The sequence below is a fragment of the Canis lupus genome, chromosome 9, assembly GCF_003254725.2.
Source record: "Canis lupus dingo isolate Sandy chromosome 9, ASM325472v2, whole genome shotgun sequence".
Classification (NCBI taxonomy): Eukaryota; Metazoa; Chordata; class Mammalia; order Carnivora; family Canidae; genus Canis; species Canis lupus.
The window spans coordinates 57,081,885-57,100,487 of NC_064251.1; the positions used below are offsets into that span (position 1 = coordinate 57,081,885).

The 18,603-nt window shown below is 55.0% G+C and overlaps 1 protein-coding gene across 2 annotated transcripts in view; it reads left to right on the forward strand.

Moving 5' to 3' along the window:
* Positions 1–18,603, forward strand: part of NIBAN2 (niban apoptosis regulator 2) — a 51,585-nt gene that overhangs the window by 12,870 nt on the left and 20,112 nt on the right. The window lies entirely within an intron of this gene.

Genomic DNA, 18,603 nt, shown 5'->3' on the forward strand with positions numbered 1-18,603 from the left:
GTAGCAACAGCAGCAGACATTTGCTGGACTCTTCTCTGTGCTCAGCCCGGGAGGGACCTGTGGCTGTGGATGGATGGGCATGTGCTGATTCAAGCCAGAGATGGTGGATTGATTCCACAAGTGGAGTCCCTCTCTGTGCCAGGAGATGAGGGCAGGTGTGGGTGGGGCCAGTGAAGTGGTGAGGGGTCAGTGGGTTCTCATCCAACTGGGAGAGCCTGCCACCCCCCAGCTTGAAGGTGTCCTCACTCATTGTCCGGCTGGAATGCCGCTGCAGGACCCCCGGGTGATGTGCACAGCTTGCTGGCTGCTTAGCACTGGGTACGGGCTGCTGGAGGTGAGGGAGGCCCACCAGGCTTGAGGACCCCTTTCTGCAGTGCTCAGGGTTTCCCTCTGGCGGTTTTTCTTGTGACTTCAGCTCTCTGTGCCTCTGTTTCCCCACCTGTAAAGTAGGGATGGCCATGACTTCCATACTCTGAGCATTTTTTTTTTTTAAGGTTTTATTTATTTGTTCATGAGAGACACACAGAGAGAGGCAGAGACATAGGCAGAGGGAGAAGCAGGCTCCCTGCGGGGAACCCGATGCAAGACTTCATCACGCCCTGAGCCGAAGACAGACGCTCAACTGCTGAGCCACCCAGGTGTCTGCATACTCTAAGCTTTATGATGCCATGCCTGGTGCCTGGCACATAGTAAACATTTAGAAGAGGTTTATGCCTTTGGAGTCCAGTGCCCCCACCAAGGGAGGCTTGGCCTTTCAACTTTGAGCTTTCTCAGAGCTCCCCCTCTTATTGTTTTTTTCTTTTTTTAAGATTTTACTTATTTATTCATGAGAGACACACAGAGAGAGACAGAGACATAGGCAGAGGGAGAAGCAGGCTCCCCGTGGGGAACCGGTTGAGGGCCTCGATCCCAGACCCAAGGATCACAACCTGAGCCAAAGGCAGCCGCTCAACCATTGGGCCACCCAGGCGTCCCTCCCCATCTTATTGTTGTGTTGTTATATAAGCAATATGTGACGATCAAAGAAAAATTAGAAAATAAAGAGGAAAATGAAAATCTCCAATAATCCTAACCTCCCAGAAATAATGATTTTCAGGTGTTTCCATGATACATAATCAACAGTTGGGTGTGAGTATCTGCATACATGCCCTTCCCCTGCAGTGAGTTGAATGCTGTGGAATATTCCATTATGCCCTAATAATCTGCATTAAAAATTTATTTATTTTTATGAGAGAGAATGTGTGCACATGAGTAGGGGGAGGAGCAGAGAGAGAGAGGGACAAGCAGACCCTGTGCTGGGTGCAGAGCCTGATACAGAACTCCATCTCAGGACTCTGAGATCATGACCTGAGCCAAAATCAAGAGTTGGATGCTCAATGACTGAGCCACGCAGGTGCTCCCCCCTAGTAGTCTGCATTTTTACTTACTCAGACAAACTCATTGCTGGGTATTTGGGTCGTTTCTCTTTTTCATTGTTGTAAACCGGGCTGTATTGGCTAGCCTCAGTCATTTCTATGGGATTAATCTATCGGTTCCACCATAGTTTGAGAGCCTGCTCAGAGCCAGGTCGTGTGCGGGACTGTGGGTGCCAGGTGGGGAGGCTGCCATGGTTCTCACCCCATCATGGATCCCTTTTTGGGAGGACAGACCCAACATGGGTTGGGTTCCGCTAGCCATGGTGGGGGCCAGGGTGTCTTTGGAAGCTGGGAAAGCAGCAGTAACCCAGACTCGGAGAGACAGGGCAGGCTCTTTGGAGAAGAAGATGTGTAGGTGGGCTGGAAGGCTACAGGAGGAGAGTCATAGGCAAAGGGGCAGGTCTGCAAAGGCCCGTAGGTATTTGGGGGAACAGGATTTCTTGGAAATTGGTTGTTTTGCTGTGGTTCTTTCTGCCCTTAGTAGCAGCTCCCCCTTGCAAACCACCTTGGTAATTGTTATGCAGAGTGCTGGCACATCTGTCCCTCTCTGTGGCTGGGATCTTCTTCTAATGGGGATATGGGGGACACAGAAGCTGGGGACACAGAAGCCGGGTCAGATGTCTGCCCCAGCTAAGAATTGGCAAACCCAGGCCTCCTGCCCCTCTGCACGGTGTTCCCCCCAGCCCGGAGTGGGCAGAGAAGGCTCAAGTGCAGGGCCTCCTCAGCTCTAGTTTCCCAGACCCTTTGCAGGTGCTGTATCATTTGACAGAATCTGCTGGAACAGAAACTGAGGATCTGAGCTTAGGTGACGGGCTCGGTTTGTGTCACCAGGGTGGTGATCTTTTCTGCTGCTGATATGTGACCTTGAGCTGGCCTGGCCAGCTCCTGACCCAGCCCCACACCTACTGAAAGCATCCTACTGCGGTTGGTGGGCCCCTGGCTGACACATTGCCCCTGGGGCTGGGAAGGGTCTGTCCCCAGGCCTGAGCTGGCCTTTCTGGAAAACTCTGTTCTCCTCCTGTTTCTTAAAATGCCTGGTTGACCCAAGTTGGGGCCCTCTGATGTAATCTTATAGTCAGGGACAAATGTTTATATGCTAGGTGCTCTGGTTTGTATTTGATGCTGGGCGTACATCATGAATGGGACAGACAGGGTGTCTGCCCCTGTGAGGGAAATGGACACTCAGCAGTTAATTACTAGATGGAAATTGTGCTGATGATTAATGGGGGTTCTGATCTGAACTGGGGAGTGACTGTCAGGGACAGTGCTTTCAGTATCCCAGCCTGACAGGTGGAACGTGGATCAGTTGGATCAAGCCTGAACGACAGGCTCCTCTGGGTCTGTCAGGGTGGTCCTGCGTCAGGGTGGGGAACACTTTCTTTTAAGTCACAGTTGGAGGGTATTAGGGTCTTTTTTAAAAAAATATTTTATTTATTTTTTCATGAGAGACACAGAGAGAGAGGCAGAGACACCGGCAGAGGGAGAAGCAGGCTCCATGCAGGGAGCCGGATGTGGGACTCGATCCAGGGACTCCAGGATCACACCCTGGGTCAAAGGCAGGTGCTCAACTGCTGAGCCACCCAGGAGGCGTCCTGGCATTAGGGTCTTGAGGGTCCAGTACAAAGAAGTCCAGCCTCTTCACTGGACAGATAAGATGGAGAGCCAGGAAGGGTGAGAGACCTGCCCAAGGTCAGGTGGCAGTCAGGTGCCTGGCCTCAGGGCCCACCGCTCTTAACCCTGAATCACTGCCTGGAGCCTGTGCCTGGAGCATGTTTGTCACCTCCAGGAAAGACTGTGAGCCTGTCCCCACTCTCCCTTAAGGGATCCCCATAGAACTTGGACCTATTGGCTGAGAGCAGTTTCCTGTGAAGCACAGATGGGGGGGGTCACATAGGCACCTGGGACAAGGAATGCGAGGCTGGCAGGGCCTCCGAGGGGATTTGTCCTCATACCTTCTCCTCTGGAGCCTGAGGAGACCTGCAGCTGGCGACCCAAGGGTGGGGCAGGTCCTTCCTCCTCTGCTGGCTCAGGGCACGCCACAGAAGTCTTGTTACTTGAATAAGCTTTCCATCTTCTATGTGCGTACCCTTCCAGGCTGAGGGTCCCTGGCATTTCAGCCCAGGATTGGGTTTCCTTCCGGCTCAGCAGCAAGCGCATGAGTGATTTTCATATTGGCTCATCTCCCTCCTTCCCTTCCACCACCCTTGTCTTCCTTTGTCTCTCACTCCCTGGCTTTGAGAAGGCAGGAGCTCTCCCCTGGCCCCCACTTCACTCCCTGTCAGGCCCCGGGGAGGTGGCCTGCAGTGTGTACATGTGCACGCATGTGTATGAGAGATTTTGGGCAGGGGTTATTCTGGGTCCTGAGGCAGCTCGGGAAGAGTGTGACTTAGACTTGGTGAAAGCATGTAGGCATCGCATGGCACTGGGCAAAGCAGGTGGGTGGGATTTGTGTCTCTGAGTCTATTTAGCCCTTTTCTGGTAGGGTTGGGCCACAGCAACTGGCACTTATTAGTGATTGGTTCTTATTGGAACAGCAGCTGGCATTTATCAGGTTCTTACCAACAGTCAGGCAGCGTGCCAGACATTTCTCATGCATTGTCTTATTTTGTTCCCACAACTACTCTTTGAGGTGTGTATTATTTTTCTCCCTGTTTTCTTGATAAAGAAACTGAGGCTTGAGAAGTAGCAGAGCCGGTTTGTCTGGTCCCAAAGTTGGCTTTTCCTGCTCACCCTCCTCCTGTGACAGAATCTCCACAGCCTCCTTGTGGCCACCCAGCCTCTGCTTGCACACCTCCAGTGACAGGGAGTTCTCTCTCTCTCTTAGGGTTACCTGTCCCACACGGGACATCTGAGATAGAAAGCCCTCTCTGGAGTTCAGTCTGTCTTTGTTTGGTCACTTGAGAACAGGTTCCAGTTGGGCTGGGATGTTGCTATGGCTGGGTTTCCCCAGCATCTGTTTTCCCAGGGAATTACTCAGCTCTTTGGTTTGAGAGGAGTTGAGTCCTCCCTCCTTTTCCCTTAGCAGCCCCTACCTGGTACTCAGCCCTTCCCATGCCCTTCATCACATTCTGAGCAAGCCTGAGCAAACTTGATGTCGAAACGCTAGAGGGGGGCACCTGGGTGGCTCAATGATTGAACGTCTGTCTGCCTTTGGCTCTGGTCGTGATCCTGGGTTCCTGGGATCGAGTCCCACATCGGGCTCCCCACAGGGAACCTGCTTCTCCCTCTGCCTATGTCTCTGCCTCTCTGTGTCTCACATGAATAAATTAATTAATTAAAAGAAAAAAGAATCCTAGAGGAGGTATTTTTGTTAGCATTGATATGGACGTCTTAGTCAATGCAGTAAGACAAGAAAAAAGAGAGAGAGAGAGAGAGAGGTATAAATACTAAATGCCGAGAGAAGAAGACCCACATGGTCCTGCCTTTGTGGAGTTCAAAGCACCTTTCCATTTAGCTAGTCCCTTAGCTTAAAAAAAAAAATTTTTTTTTAAAGTATCCTCTGTGCCAAATATGGGCCTCAAATTCACAACCCCGAGATCAAGAGTCTCATGCTCTTCTTCTGACTGAGGCAGCCAGGCACCAGCTTCTCCCTTAGCTTTGTCCACGCTGTGAGGCTACCTGTCGGAAGTGGAGGCTCAGACAAGGAATTCACCCACCGGTAGTGCCACAGAGTGGAGGGTCTGTGGTTGGCTGAGGTTTAGTGGTGTGTGGTTTGTTGGGTATTTGCTTTCATGTTTCTGTCTCCACTTCCCCTTTCTGATTAGTTAACCTCTGAGGGATGGGGGCCCATGAAGTTTGGACCCCAGGCATGTCACTTTCCTATGCTCTGAATGGCCCCCTGAGGGGCTGAGTAGCTGTTGTTCTGTTTCCCCTTTGCTGGCTTCCATTTCAAGGCATGAAATGCATTCTAGAACGCTGCCATTTGCACAGGTGGACACACCGTGGGATCTCTGAGCTTGTGAAAGACCCCACTGCTCACCTGAAAACTCACTTCCTGGCCATCAACACTTGGGTAGACAGGACATCTTTCCATTTCCAGTTATTATTATTGATAGTACAGCACCCCATTTGATCAGGCTCTGTAGATTTCCTCATTTCTTTGAATCCATATGATAATCTGGCCAGGTGGGTACTGCTGGTCTTGGCATTTTACAGCTGAGGAAGGTACTAATATTAATACTCAGAGAGTATTAGTCACATGCCCAAAGTCCTACCGCTAGGGAGTGGTGGAGTTAGTATTAGTTTTTTTTTGTTTGTTTGTTTGTTTTTTTTTTTTTTGGAGTTAGTATTTGAATTGAGATCTTATTCCGGAACCTTGACACCACAGTGTTCTGTGAAAGTGCTCTTCTTGACATAGAAGGCATTCCTAAATATTTGTGGAATAGATTAATGCTTTCTTGAATATCTGAGTTTGTGTATTTCCTATGTCTTCCGCTTGGCACACTCTCCCTGCCTGGCCTTCCTCCTTCACCTAGTTAGCACCTCTTCATGTCTCAGGTGTGCCACTTCCTCCTGGAAGTCCACCCTGACCCCACCGGCTGGGTTAGTTACCCCTCCTCTGGGTTCCTGTACCTTCCCATGCTGTTCCCAGTTGGAGGCTTACCATGCTCATTGTAGGTTTTGTTGACAATCTGTCTCCCTCATTAAATAGCAGGGACTGAGTTTGTCTTGTTCCCTCCTGAATGCTCTCTGCCCCGTGGCTGATAAATGAGGGCAACGCAAAACTTTTCTGAGCTAGCACAACAGAGCCCCTGATACCCCTACCTGAGGTTGGCTTTGCCCCCAGCAGTCATTTTGGGTGGCCCTGGGCTGGCTGATTGGAGGAAGTGAATTCAGGCTGGGTCCTGTCCTCAGCTCCTGCCTCTTGGTGGCTGATGGGGATGGGCTGGGTGGTGATGCTGGCTACTGGGTGGTCACGGAGAATGGGCTGTCAGGAAGATCTGCTTGGGCATCTCAAGGTCCAACTGCAGGCCGGGCCCTGCGGCAAAGGTTGGTGGTGGTTTCTCAAACAGGGTGAGGACAGGGTTCTAGGCCTGTGGTGGGCACCTGCCAATGTGAGCATACCGTGGCAGGGCGCCCTGTGTCCTCTGCACGTTGGGCCGAGAGCAGGCGTGTGTGGAGGAACATCTGGAGTGGTGTGGTGAGGGTGCTGCCCTGCAGCCCGTGGGGGGTTTTGAAGGCGACCAGGCCCCAGGTTAGAGGGCTCCAGTGGCTGTGGTGGGGATGCAAAGAAGGGAATGGAGGCGAAAGATGTTGCTGAGAAGCCAGCAGGAATGGGTGGGTAGGTGTGAGGGGGAGGGAGGTTAGTGTTTACAGAATCCCTGTCCTAGATCGGCTGCCTCTTTGCCCATCCTGCTGACAACAGCTGTCTGAGGCAGAAGCCAGTTATCCCCAGTGCGCGGAGGAGAACACCAAGGCTCAGAGGCGAGGCTGCCGCGCAGGAGTGAGCTGGGATTTGTTCGTGTGTCTGGTTCCCAAGCCAGAGCTCTCTCTCAGGGCAGAAGTTGAGCAGGGCTGGGCACAGTGTGAGGTGGCTGGTCTTCCAGGGGCATCTTGGAGCTCTGGGGGTCCTCCAGGCTGCCTGGGGTGTGGCCTTGGCTGTGGCAGGGCATGGTACAGGAGCCCGGCCTTGCCCCCCTGAAGGGACACCGTGTCCTGGGCAGGCTCAATGCCGGGCCCCGTGGTGGGCCCAGGGTAGGTGTGGGAACACTGGTCCTGCCCCGATTGGGGCGGGGTGTGGGGTGGGGAGAGCCTTGGCCCCCCTTCATCCCTGCAGCTTGGCTCTGTGTTCTTGGGTTCTGGGCTCCTAGAACAAGCTGCCAACTGTAGGCTGTGGGCACGGGTGCTGCCAGGCAGGGAGGGGGGGCCTGCAGGGGATGAGAGGGCTTTTGTTTCCCTGTTTGTGTCAAGATGGGAATCGACTTCCTCCCACTAAGCTGCCCAAGAGGTATAAAGGAAAGGGCAGTCCCGGGTGGGCGGGTCTTCAGTCTGCCTTTTTTTTTCTCGTTCTGGCATTTTTCTGGGGCTCCACTTCAGCCACCTGCCTCCTCAGGCCCTCCTGCCTCAAAGCACGCTCTTCCCCAGCTGACCTGGGTCACTGAGCCTTGGTTAAATATTTGCCAACTGAGAAGAGCTTTAAAGGCAGCGTCAGAAATCCCACCGCCTTGCCCCAGGGCTGCCTTCGTGATGGGGAGCCCCAGCCGGCCTCCGTCCTCCTCAGCCTCTTTTCTGGACTCCCTGAAGCTGGATGGCTTTCTCTTGGGTGGGGTGGGGGGTGCTCCCCACTCAGCACCTGTGTATCGGGCACCCACCTGGCCAGACACGAGCTGGGGGCCGGGGAGACGGCGGGACCAAGCTGGTAGAAGGAGCCTCTCAGGGTGACACAGCAGCCACGGTTGGGAAGAGGGCGGAGGAGAAGTGGGAGCTGTGGCTGTGGAGGCTGCGGGCCCTGGACCTTTCTGGGGCTCCGAGGAGGTGACGTTTGAGCCTGGGCAAGAGGACGAGGAGATGGCCAGGCAGAGAGAGAGCATTCCCGGGCCGCAGACCCCAAGACTAGAGGCAGCTTTCTCTTCTGGGTACAGAACTTCCCCGGCTCCTGCTCTTCTTCACCCTGCTCTCACAAGGGGTTGGGCCACAGGACTGTGGGACCTCGTGTTGCCCCTTCCCCATTCTCCAGACTTAGTTTTCCTGTCTGTCCACTGGAGAGCTTGGACTTCATCTCAGAGAGCCCTCCCTGGGTGCAGTGACCTGTTGTAAGCATACGTCACTGGTCATTAATGAGGGGACGCTCCAGGGCAGGGGTTGTACGGGTGCCAAAGGTTAAGGTGACAGCTGTGTATCTTTACACTGCCCAGCCAGCCCTTTGACTATTAACAATCAAAGCCAGCATCTCCTGAGGACCCCTCGTCACCAGTGAGGTGGTGGAACGTGGGGGGGGAGGAGTCCTGTATTGTGCCCATTTTACCAATGAAGAAACTAAGGCCAGAGAGGCTATCCAGAGCTCCTGAGCTCAGGGTTTGTTTCTTGCTTCAAGCTTGGCCCCAGAACACACTTTTCTCTCCAAGAGCCAGTGCCACACTGGGCAACAAGGTGCCCCATCTGAGCTGGGCAGCGGCCAGGCAGGTGGGGGAACATCCTGGCAGAGATGACACGTTTCCGAGCTCTTTCTCTGTTTTACCACACTTCTAGGTGTGGGGATAGAGCAGCTGACGCTCTCTTACCTGTGTGACGTTGGACAAGTCACTTCATCTCTCTGAGGCTCATCTATATAAAGCGGGTTTAAGAATAAGCCTGGGTGAGGGTTTGGGATGCTTGGGTGGCTCAGCGGGCGTGATCCTGGGTCCAAGGATGAGTCCCTTATGGGGCTCCCTGCAGGGAACCTGCCTCTCCCTCTGTCTATGTCTCTGCCTCTGTGTATCTCTCATGAATGAATAAATAAAATCTTAAAAAAAAAAAGAAGTCCGGGTGAGGTTTCAGTGAAATGATGGTGATTGTTAACATATATGGCAGGCAGCTGCCTCTGTGCCTGGTGGCCAGTGAAGTGCTGCAGGCATTAGCTCAGGCCTTAATTATTATTATAATTATGCACAAATGGGCACTGCAGGAGATGTTTGGGGGTGGCCTTGAAAGCTGGCTAAGACTTCAAACTGTAGCATCATCGAGGGGGAAGGGCTCCTGCTTGGGGGCACAGAGCAGGTGAATGTGTGGAGGTGGAGGTCTGAGGTAGGTAGGAGATGGCTAGGGTGGGCTCTGGGAAGGGAAGTGGGGCTCAGAACCTGGCGGGTCCTGGATCCCATTCAGTGTAGTGTCTGTGGGCCGCGGTGTGCCAGAGCCCGTGGCAGGTGCTGAGACTGTGGTGATGGGAAGCCTCCAGCTTCCCTGGGTGTCAGAGGCCAGCCAGAGCCTCCCTGAAGCACTTTGCATGACTATGTTTCCATGGCGCTGGGAGCCTGGGTTCCAGCCCCGGCTTGGATTCAGGCTCCTTCACCTGACAGCTGGCTGACCTTGGACGAGTCCTTGGGCCTCACAGTCTCTTGTTCCTCAGTGGGGGTGATACCCATGCCCACCTCCTGGGGCTGTTGCCAGGGCTCGGTGTCAAATGCAGTAGAGCCCCTACAGAGTAAGCCTGGGTGTCAGCAGCCAGCACTGTGCCCTTCCATCCGTGAGGCTTTCCTCCCTCCTCTGTCCACTGGGGTAATAACAGACCTCCCTCCCTGGGCCATTTTGATCACCCACATGAAGTCCCCTGCGCAGGGCTGGCACACCATCAGGTGGTTGGTGTGATCGGGCCTTGGCATGCTGCAGACTGCTGTATTTATGGGGAGAGATTTTCCTTCCTAATAACTGGCCCCAGGGAAGGGGTGACCAGCAGAGGGTCCGTCCCTTCAGGGCACCTGAGGCCGCCAGGGAGGGGACCTCGTGGGTGGCAGTCACCTTCCCGAGGAAGAAGGACGGCCTTGTGCATATCCTCCCATTCCTGGGACCTGGCACGGCCCCTGGGCTGGACATAAGCTTCCCTTTCTGTGCTGAGGAATCTCTGGGGTGTGTGTGGGGAGCTTTATTGCTCAATGAGGGTGGCTCTGTGTCGGGGGTGGCCCTGGCTCCAGATCGCTGCCTCTGGCTTCTCAGCCTGAGCTTCCTACTATGTGCCAGGCCCTGTCCCAGATGTGGTGGATACTGCCTGGGGAGTCCGACAGGGAACAGGCCTTTGCCCACTGAGAGTCAGGGGCACCTTGGAGGAAGGAGCGTGCAGAGGGGGGCTGAGCAGGAGGTAGGGATGTTCCTGACCTGGAGAGCAGCCTGCGCAGGACCCCGTGGCAGGGAAGAGCATGCAGGAGCCTGGGGGCATTCTGAGGAGTTTAGTCTTTGTCCCAAAGGCAGTGGGAACCATGGAAGGCTGTTGAGCAGAGGAGGTTCAGGGAGAGAGTTGTAACAAAAAGATCCCTGTGGCTCTTGTAGGCGAAGGATCCGAAGGAGCCAGGAGTGGAAGTGGGTAGAGATTTGGAGGCAGGGCAGACATCGGATGGGAATGGCTTGGTTGGGGGACCAGTGGGACAGTGACCAGTGGCATGGTCAAGGCTTAGCTGTACCTTTCTTTTTTTTTTTTTTTTTTTTTTAAGATTTTATTTATTTCTCCATGAGAGACACAGAGAGAGAGGCAGAGACATAGGCAGAGGGAGAAGCAGGATCCCCGCAGGGAGCCCGATGTTGGGCTCAATCCTGGGACTCCAGGATCATGCCCTGAGCCGAAGGCAGACGCTTAACCACTGAGCCACCCAGGGATCCCTCAGCTTGTACCTCCTGACTGGCCCCTGGTCACTAGGAAGTCCACCTCACTCTGAAGGCCTTCCACTGGGGCATGGGGCATGGGTGGGGTGGGAGTCCTCTCAGGCCCAGAAGTGAGGTCCCAGGGCCCTGCCGCTCCTGGTGCTCTGAGCAAACTCCTTCGAGGGTTATTTGTGGGGTTGCCTTGGTCAGTCCCTTGCCCTCTCTGGGTGCTGTCTCCCTTCTGAACAAGGACTGCCTGGTTGCTCGGAGGGAACACTTAGCTGACTTAACCCCCTCTTGGCTTTCACTCTGCAGGGTTCTGGCTGCTAGTTCAAGCTCTTCTCATGGGTGGTTGGGCAGTCCCCCTCCTCTGCTGGCCAGTGGAGCCTGTCATTACCCCCTCCTCCTGACTTCCTCCCCTGATTACAGGTCCTGAGCAGGAGCCGTGTCAGCCTTTCTGGCAGTGGCCACCCACAGGGCCAGGATGGCCTGGCACCCCTGCTCCCAGAGGCTGGCAGGTGGAGGGAAGGTAGATTTGTCCAAACTTTGGTTCTGTGGTAGACTCAAGCTGTTCTAGGTTCCTGGCATCGATAAGTTGTGTGTCTCCAGAGAAGTCACTTAACCCCTCTGAGTCTCAGTGTCTTCCTCTGTAAAGTAGGGACAACACATGAAATAACACGTGTAATCGTGGAGCACCACGCTGGGTGTAGAGGAGGTGCTGAACACTGGGCTGTGGCCGGGATGTGTTCATAGTGATAGTAGGGTGGCCAAGTAGAAGGGCCCCGGGCTGGGCACTGGGGGCCTGGCATGCTGACCCAGCTCTGTTGGGATATGCCGTGTGACCCCAGGAGAGTGTTGCCACCTCTCTGGCCTGCAAACTTTCCCCGCTCTCCTAGGTGGATAGTGGGGATGGCGGTCGTTTGGAGGATCGTGTGACGCAGGGCAAACTTGAGTCCCTGGCTGCCTCCTACTTCCCCACCTCGGGCCTTCACCTCTCTCCTGCTCTGGGAACCAGGTACGTAGGTTCCGAGCCTGCCCTGCCCTACGGGATGCTGCCTGCCTGGTTTCACTCGGCAGATCTCTTTCAGCTTTGAAACTGGGCCGGGTCTCATGGGTGAGGTGTGTCCCTGGGGCCCGCTGGAGGGACCGGATGAGCCTGGAACAGGCCTGGCACCTTGCCCTCAGCATGGGCCGCACCGGGGCTGGGCCCAGCGTGAAGCCCCTGTGGCTGCACAAGGCTGCCACCATCTCGGCCAGAGATTGCCCCCTTTGTCCCGGGGTCCCCGTGGTCAGTGTGGAAGGGGTCCCGGGCCTGGGCTCGGATCCTGCCTCTGCTGCTCCCCCAGCTGGAGAAGGACTTGGCAGGGATCTTGGTTCTCCTTGTCTGAAATGTGCCACCAGTACAGACACCACCTGCCCCAGGGTCCAGGTGACCCCTGGGGGGTTGATCTCGGTGAGACGCGTGGTGGGCATTGGGAGGCCATAGGAAGGCCTTCGAGGCTCTCTGGGGCGCCCTGTGTTCCTTTCTCTCATCCTCGGCTCCTCGAGCTGCTTCTCCTGTCTGAGCCTCAGGTTTGTCACCTGCATGATGGGCAGGGGCCCCAGCTCCCCAGAGTCTGCAGGGGACTCCAGGCTACCCCGGGGCCTCCCACATTCTCGCCCAGCCCCCAGTTTCTGAGCGCAGGAAGCAGCGTGACCCTTACTGTTGTCAGTTTGGAAAATCAGAGATTAAAGTGCTTCCGGATGCCTTGGCTACCGTTGCTGCTGGTCCTGGGGCCGGGCCAGGCCAGGGTGTTTCAAGGGCCTCTCCCTGAATTACAGGAACCTGAACAAGCGGCACGTTATAGGAGCCCCCGTTAGCAACATGCCGCCTCTGCCAGGATGAAGCGCTTTGTGCCTGTTAGCTCTGTGATCTTGATCTTCCTATAACCCGGGTGATAAGGCAGATACTGTTGTGCCAGTTCACAGAGGGGAGACCGAGGCTCAGAGAGAGGAAGTGCCTTGGCCAAGGCCACCCAACTAGTCGGTGGCAGACTCAGGACTTGAACTCGGAGCCTGTGTGCTCAGTAGAGATGGTGCCTTGTACACAGGTAGCATGATGCTGAGTCCTGCCTCCGCCTCCCTGACTTCCCTCCCCATCCTTCCGTTCAGCCTGAGGGGCCTGTGGTCAGCTCCAACTCAGAGATGACTCACCAGCAGCTCAGAGGAGGTGCTGAGGCCAGCATCCTGGTCTGCTTCTGGGGCCAGGGCAACCCTGGTTAGATCATCTTTGAGATTTTAGATCAGCTGAGCCAACAGAGACCCACCCACCCATTTTATAGGTAGGAAAATTAAGGCCCAGAGAAGATGGACAGGTAAGGATCCAGTAGGTGTAAGGGTCCCAGCTCTGACCAGATGGGGGCTGGAGACCCCAGGCTTCAGTCCTTGCTCTGACAGGTCTCAGCTATGTGACCCGGGAAAGTCATTTTGCCTCTCTGAACCTCAGTTTCTTCATCTGTAAAATGGGGATAGTAAAGTGTGTTTTGCCTGCCTCTTGGGACCAGGCAAAGACCCCAAAAGAAATTTTCTTTCTTTCTTTGTTTTTTTAAGATTTTATTTATTTATTCATAGAGACACACACACACAGAGAGGCAGAGCCACAGGCAGAGGGAGAAGCAGGCTCCATGCAGGGAGCCCGACGTGGGACTCGATCCTGGGTCTCCAGAATCACACCCCAGGCTGCAGGTGGCGCTAAACTGCTGCGCCATGGGGGCTCCCCCCCAAAAGAAATTTTAAGGCAGGGCTTTGGAAACTATATTGTGGTGCCATGTGGGAGGATGTTGGATGAGGAGGCTTTATGGGGTGGGGGCTTTGTTCAGGCTTTCCCCTTCTGGGCTGTGCATCTCTGAGTAGGTCGCCAGGTCTCCCTGAGCCTCAGATTCCTTATCTGTAAAGTGGGGATAACAGTCTCTGTTAGGGTTCAGTGGACTATTGAACATGTGTGCACGCGTGCGTGCATTTCACCCTGGCCCCCAAGTCCTGAGCCAGATGGAGCCTGCTGCCCTCATACTGCAGATGTGATCTGGAGATGGAGGTTCCGGGGAGGGGGCAGTGGCTCCCTGAGGTGTCTGGATGCAGAATGGGACACTCAGGTCCACTCCCAGAATTCTTGGGCTGCCTTCTTGGGCTAAAGAGGGACCCCACAGGTGGATGCTTCCTGTGACAGCTCCATGGAGGTGCTCAGCAGGTTTCTGTTGACCAATGAGTGAAGTGACTTTTCTTGAGTCATTTATCTTTCCAAGTATTGGCTTATATACCTGTAAAGTGGAGGGTTTTGTTCAGCTCCGGGGCCATTTGAAGAATCCGAGTGTGTGCACGGGGCCCTGAGTCTGAGTGGGGTGAGCTTACCGCCTAACTCTGCAGGATATGCTGGCGGAGGCTGAGGATGATGTCGGGGAGCCTCTCCGCGGTCAGGTGGGAAGTAGGGTTGCACGTTCCTTGCACGCACCTGGCCTGGCTTTCCCGCCCCCTTACTTTTGCCTGAGCTCCTCCTTTGTCCAGCAGGCTGTCCTGTCTGGCCTGTCAGCTGAAGACATACCTATCACTTTCATTATTATTTTGTGATTCTTGTCCTGGTTCTTTAAAAAAAACAAAAAACAAAAAAACCTTCCCTGGATTTTTTCAAGCTGTAAAAATTATACCTGTTAATCAAAATTTCAGTCTCTTGTCGTTGTTGTGATGAGCTGAGCACTACTGTGATTAATAGTGATATCATAGGAACATTTAGGGAAGTCCTGAGCCAAGCACTTCCTGAGCTGTCCTGTCACAGGGCCCATCCTACGGCACTTGCCTATGCCAGGCCCACCATCCCGGGGTTTGCAGTTAATCCTCAGATGGATCTGAGCGTCCCTTCCTTCCTGCCTCAAGGCTCTGAGAGGGCTGGGTGGCTTGTCAGCCCCTGCCCTGTGGCATCTCCTACAGCAGTGCCCAAGGCTGAGTCGGTCGGTGCAGGAGGGAGGGCAGATAAGATGTGGAAGGTGGGTGAGGCGGGCACATGCTCTCAGATGGCTCTGTGCCAGCATCTCTGTACCTTCCCTGGGTCGGCCCTCCCTCTGGGGATGGAGCCACAGTGTCTGTCTGTCCTTGGTGGGAGGGATGTCCTGTAAGGCCCTGTGGACTGTGGTCAGAGCCAGATGTAGGAGGGAGTCAGCAGTCTGTGGATTGAACCCCAACTGCCTCTGGATTTGTGACCTCCGGGGAGCCTCTGCTACCCTGCGGCTCAGAGTGCCCTTTGGGGTGGTGAGCCTTTGTCTCGGTGGCCCTAAATCCATGGCATGTGGTGTCTTCAGAAGCCGTGGAATGAGGGGTAAGAGCTGGTATGGGCAGGAGAGGAGAGGGCACCTGCGCGCCACCCCCCGCCCCCTGGGGCCTGGGGACCATCCACACACATCCAGGCGGGGACGCTGCAGTGGGGACTTGAACTGTAAAATCCCTGGGCAGCTTCAGGGAGACAGCCTCCTCGTGGGGTGCCAGGAAGGGATAAAAGGGGTGCTGAGCAATGCTTACAGGAAGGCTCAGCAGGCAGGAGCATCCAAGGTGGCCAGGGCCTGGGGATCCTGTTCAGGGCTCCTCCCCCATGAGCCCTTTATCCCAGGAGGGGACTGGACTGCCTTCCCCAGCCTGCCTCTCAGAGTTCTTTCCAGCCCCAAATCCTAGACCCCCTATGGCTCCTGAGTCCTCATCCTCTGTCTTCTGTGCCACTTCCTTTGTACCAAGCACAAGGCAGTTCCTTCCAAGCTGTTTTAGGACATCCCTCAAGAATGTGCTCAGCGCTACCCTTGCCGAGAAGCCATCCCTTGGCCCTACCCCCTTCACCCCCCCTGCCTGGTCTTCCCTTTCTAGCCCTCCTTTGGCCAGACTTGGCTCTGGGTGCACCCAGTTTCCTGGCACTGCTTGGGGACTCTCTCTAGTCCTTGATCCCTTGGGGAATGATGTCCTCCCCTCCCCCGGCCCAGCGGCTTCCCCAGTCCTGTGGGGCCTGGCGCAGAGTGCGCACTTGGTGACTGGCAAGTGGACACCCCCTTTGCCCAGCACCTGCCTGTGCCAGCCCGCACGGGGGAGCTGGGGGATCTAGTGGTGAGCAGAAGGATGCCGGGCCCATCCTCCCTGGTTTGCACTCAATCCTTAGATACTGGCATCTCGATGCATTGGGCTCCTGCATTGGGAGAGCAAGTTTGGGTCGTGAGAGACCCTACTGTGACTGTTTGGAATTTCAGGTAGCAAAGGATTTATCTGAATTACCTATCCAGATCTATATAGTTCTCATGCCCGGTGAAGTGGGGGCCAGGGCAGCTGCCGTCTGTTTGGGGGTGCAAGGTGCCTCGGACCACTTCCTCTTTTCCTCTTTCATTTTCTGTCCGTTTCAGCCCGTCCCCTCTCGCCTCTCCACTCCCTGCCTGGTGACTCCCCCCCAAGTCCCCATGCCCTCCACCCCTGGACTCTGGTCCCTCAGTCTCACTTGGAAAACTTGTCCGCATCCCCGTAGGAGGGCTATGGTGAATTTTCTCCTTGCCCCCATCCCCACCTGGCCCTTCTCCGCCCAGATACTTCAATCCTATCAGCTTCATCTTTGCCTTGTGGCTCCTTCTGGGTCACCTTGTTCTGGCTTTCACTTCCTCAGCCTTCCCAGCTTCCTCTCCAACCTATAGCTCACCTCCTGCCTCGGGGCCTTGACACACCTGATGGGATGATGGGATGCAGCTTTGCCCTTCCTGTCCTCCCCAGTCTGGCCTTAGGACCTTCTAACTTCTAAACTTAGCCACCCCCTGCTTAGGTGCAATATCTGGGTTTTGCTGAGAGCATGCTGTGGGTTAGGCAGACCTGGGTTCGAATTCTGACACAGGATAGCAGCTTCCTCCTGGGCCTGGCTTCCCAAGGGTCAGGGCAGATTCTGGACCTTCTGGAAATATTGCTCTGAGGCTGAGTATAGCAGGGGCGGGTCAGGCCTCCCAGAGCTGTGGCTGGAGGATCCTCAGGATCCTGCTTGCTGGAAGAGTTCCCATTGGGTGTCTGGCTGCTTGGGGCAGAGTCGGGACAAAGCCCTGGGCTGAAGCTGCCTGGCCTGGTGGCTGAGACCCTGGCTCTCCAGTCCTGGTCTGTGAGCCTCCTCATCCCTAAAATGGGAAAACAGTAGCAGTGACTCCCTGAGGCCTTCATGAAGATTCTGTGGGATCCTGCATGCAGAACTTGCCCACCCACCAGCTCAGGTTAACGCTCAACAAGTGGTGGCTATGCTGATAGTAATAAATCACAGCAGCTTCACTATTGTTACCTGATCCCATTTTCTCTATTTGGCTCCAATTCATTATCCCTTCTTGCCTGTTCCCCCCACTCCTCCCAATCTTGCCTCATCATTTTTCAAAAACAATTCCCGTGGTCTTTGAGAGCGTTCTGGTTGTTTATGGTTTTTAAAAAATAGGCATTCAAAGCAAATTCCTCATTTGTTACCCCCTTCCTCTCCCTGGATTGGAATCTGGACAGCCGTGACCTCATTCCAGGAAAGGGGACCGCAGGCAGGATCTGCAGAGAGGGGTCCTTGGGCCGAGCTCTTCCAAAGAGAGAGTAGAGGGATCGAGCCTGCCTGAGACCCCGGGTGGGGAGGTGGCACATTCTTTCAGCCCTCTTCCCTGGCCACCAGCTCCTAGCTGCAGGCCCCAGGACTGCATCTGAGCTCCACTACCCATTGGCTCCATGACCTTGTGCCAGTGACTGAACCTCTCTGGGTCTCAGCTCTTCTTCGGGGTCTTCTCAAAAATGGGAATAACACCAGCCCTACCTGACAGGGCTCTTGAGAGGATTAGATGAAATGCTGTCCTAGCTGGGTGCTCTTGGCAAGCAGAGACTAGCTGTAGGAGGGATGGTGTCCCTTCCTTGAGAAAGGCCCAGAGCTTCAAACCTGGAATCCAGGACTGTGAGAGGTGGCAGGGCCTGTCTGCCATCAAGTCCAATGTTCTTAGCGTTCAGGGAACTGCGGCCCAGAGAGGGGAGCCGCATGGTGTGCCAGCACAGCTGTCGGTTCTCCAGCGGTAGCTTCTCAGGACCAGGAAATCTCTCCCAAAGAGAGGGCCTCCTTGTCATGGGTCACCACCCTCCCTGGGCTTCAGTTTCTTCATCTGTAATACGGATGCCCAGGCAGTGCCAGGACTGAGTGTCTGACATGTGCTGGGCGAGCTCTGGAGGCCACCATAGTCACCTTCTCTGTTCAGAAACTGCTTTAGCAGCAGAGAGAAGCAAATGGCCAATGGAAGCAAAAAGGTGGTTAACTTGGTAGGTGAGTTAATTTTAGAATGTTTATTTTTTTGATTGTGGAAGGGCTCGCTCGTGGTTGTAAAATAATTCAAATGCCTATAAAAGTGAATAAAGCAGAAAATGCAGTTCACTTGGCCGGTCCCATTGCCACACCCAGGGGTCCCGCCCGGAACAGGTGGGAGCGCTGCCTTCCCGGACCTTTTCCGCCGTCTCCAAGCATAAATCATTTATAGGCACAAACAGTAATTTTAAACGAAGCGATATGCAACACGTGATTCTGGAACCGACTTTTCTTTATGCGGCTGAGTGTGGTCACCGTCCGTCTGGTGGCACCTGCAGGCCCCCCCCCCCCGCACCCCCGCCGTCCCAGGGACACCTGTATGGCCTGAATCGGGCTCCATGCACGCACACCTGGCTCAGTTCGGCCACTTGCCTGGGTGACTCGTGCACCTGCTCTTCTGCCAGCCGTTCCGTGGGTAATGCCTAGAGGAGCGAAGGCGTCACATGTGTCCTTAAAATTGTTTGCGCAGGCGCGGGGCACCCCCTGAAGGGCCTTCTGGGTTTCCGGCACCCACGGCTCCGAGCGGCCGTGCTGTTCCTCCACACCCTGGCCGGCCCGACGGGCCTGGGTTTG